The sequence below is a fragment of the Pocillopora damicornis genome, chromosome 1 (genome assembly GCF_964200805.1).
Source record: "Pocillopora damicornis chromosome 1, jaPocDami1.2, whole genome shotgun sequence".
In the NCBI taxonomy this organism is placed as follows: Eukaryota; Metazoa; Cnidaria; class Anthozoa; order Scleractinia; family Pocilloporidae; genus Pocillopora; species Pocillopora damicornis.
The window spans coordinates 16,455,972-16,458,798 of NC_142670.1; the positions used below are offsets into that span (position 1 = coordinate 16,455,972).

General features: G+C 43.7%; 1 pseudogene; it reads right to left on the bottom strand.

Annotated features, from left to right (window-relative positions):
* Nucleotides 1-257: 257 nt before the first annotated feature.
* LOC149052348 (uncharacterized) lies at nucleotides 258-2,380 on the bottom strand (annotated as a pseudogene).
* Between the last annotated feature and the right edge of the window lie 447 nt (nucleotides 2,381-2,827).

A 2,827-nucleotide genomic window follows, 5' to 3' on the forward strand; every position in this document is an offset into this window, starting at 1 on the left:
ATGCACATGTCTCTTAGCCTATCCACTCTTAAAGTTGTGAGTGTACGTTTTTCTACAAGTTAACAGATGTTTAGATCGAAAGATACAATCGGATGTTGAATAACCACATCTCTCATCACATTTGCACACACTGCAGATAGATGGCTCTCAGCTTCGGCGGAAATTTTGTCCTTGTCGACGCTCTCCATGTCCACTGCTGAGATTTCACTAGCTTTTGCTCGGTTACCGGCGGCTGTAACTTCTAATCCCTTCTTTACTGAAAGATGGCTGAAGAAGCCACTAATCTGCTGCGACGTAAGGACTTCATCAGGTTGAAATCAACGTCCCCCCGCTTGGTCTCTTGCTAGGCTCGTGGTTTTCCAAACTTCCTGTGGATCGCTTTTCCGTCCACTATACTCCCCTTTTTGAAATTGGTCAGTTAAGAATTCGGTCTGTTTCCTTGTAAAACGCACCTTTTTCTTAATTGTCTTCAGGGCCCAACCCATTGGAAGAGGCGGCAAGCCGTCTCTCTTTGATTGTGCAGCAACTTGAACGCTTGGTATTCGACTGCGTCCCTCCATCAGCTTGGAAGAATATTCTCTTTTAGCTTTATCGTAGAGAGTTTCCTGTTCGAGCATCATTTGGTGTTTTCCAGTATCTAGGTGTGTCTGGAGGTTTGCAAAGCGACTGTAGGCTTTTACACATCCTTCTTCTGGACACGGGAAAAGCATGTCATCTGGCTTATATTCCCCAATACAGCTTCGATCTTGGTTTTCGCTCTCAGTTAAGAAATTTGCTTTGACAGAGCTTTCCTTAATATTTCGGTGTCTCACAATCTTAAACGTCGGTGCGCCACTTGACTCTGCGATGGCGAGTCTAGGATTTCCAATTTTTCGGGCTACTTCATGACTCCTTCGAACTTGGCCCATGGCACTACTTTACCGGAACCTACATTGAATGCTCTCCACACTCGTGTGTCACTTTCATCGTACTCAAAATTGTTGAGTAAGCTTATGCCATCCCATTTGATATTAAAGGTGCTTGACGGTTTGGCAGCAACATAACTTGCTTTCTCTCCTGTGGTTTCTTGGCCAGATTCAATGGCTGTTTTGAACTGTAGAGCGTTGATGACATCATTGCCTTCGTTTACGTACCTTCCAACGTACCTTCCCTTGATTGTTGCCGTTCTGCGATCACATACCCCCTTTCCACCTTGAGGGTCCGAAAAGTCGTTTCTTACAAAAGCCACTCCGATGGCATCACTGGCCAGCTTAACTGAGATGATTGAATTTCCGCTGTGATAACAGCCAGCGTTATCTTGTTTGTAATAAGCCATTTCCAGCTCTGGAATTTCCTTTTTCAGGGTAGTGAGGCAGTCAAGCATAATCGAAGCCACAGTCACACTGTCTTGGGCGCAGCTTTGAAATACGTGAACAGGTGTCTGCGATTCAAAGTGCTCAGAACCCTCTGACCGTCTTACGGCAACACTAATGTGCCATGGCAATCCTCGCTTCGCAAACCAATCTGACTGCACCTCTCAATATTTTCGGGGCATATATTTCATTGCCCAGTCCTGGACTAACAACACCGATCGGCTGTCGAGTTTGGCTAAAACTAAATGCTTCGCCTCAGCTTGGTGGACTGAACGTAGCTGATGGGCTTTCCAGCAAATGATATCATCCCTTGCCTGTTTGATGGTAAGTTGCATGTCAGCTTGATCTTCTGCTGACGAGAGCGCACTTGAACACTCGTCTTCTATGGTACACAATACTTCCTGTAACTCATAACACTGCTCATATGACTCATTGTGGAGATGGTCGCAGGAGCCTCGAAATTCAGCATTGCTCTGGTCACTTAGCGCGTAAATTCGACAATGATCGGGAACCTTTGTGGCCTCCACTGCATGTACCTAAAATTAAAAGTAAAATGACAAGCGCGTGATTCAATGTATATTTACAAAGCATTGCATGCGCATATGATCGACATTTCAAAAAGATTACTTAATCGATTCTCAGCGTTGTATACTTGTGTGTAAGCGTATTACAGTGAATTGTAAACTGTCGTTTCGTTAATTAAGCATAAAGAAGACTTGGAGAGAAAGAAAGAGGTAGCCGTGAATCATAGTAAGAAGTTTACTACATTTGCAAAGGCAACGCATAATTATAAAATATGCACCCACCTTGTAGTCGCCCTTTAGGTACTGCTTCGAAAAACGAAGTTGCTGCTTAATTTCCCTCGCTCATTGCTGAGTCTTGCCACAGTCAACAAGCTTGTCTACGAGTTTTTCTATAGTATCAACTGCTTCCATTCCTGATGCTGAAAAGTTATCAAGTCCTTGCAGAGACTTGCGAACAGATGAAGAACACACGGCCCAAACTCTCTGTAGAGTTCTCTTACTCATAGGCTCAAAGTTGGTTTCACAGCAGTATTGTTAATACTATTGGACAATACGCTCTGGTATCATTGTTCTGATAACATTGGGTGTTTTTATGATCTCGCCAGTCGACAATTTTAGAAGTTTTTCCCCGAAAGGAACATCTTGAGTAACGTGTGGACTCGTTATGAAAGAAACAAAATGTTCTAACCTTACAGGTTCAATTCTCATTCTCCTTTTCTCCTGGTTTGGAAGAGGAGCAGCTCTTCCGTGTATCAGGCTTCGCGAAAATCCCGCTTCTTGCTAAGATAAGTTCAATCTCTGTCTCAGCACCTGAAAATTGTAAAAAACGCTTGTGGCTTCCTCTGCGCCACAAACGCCACCTACAATATCATGTAAAGTTTAAGACATTCTTTTTCTGCTGGAGTTAAAGCAACCGTTGTCTTTATTCCCTTCACCGACGATTATTACGCT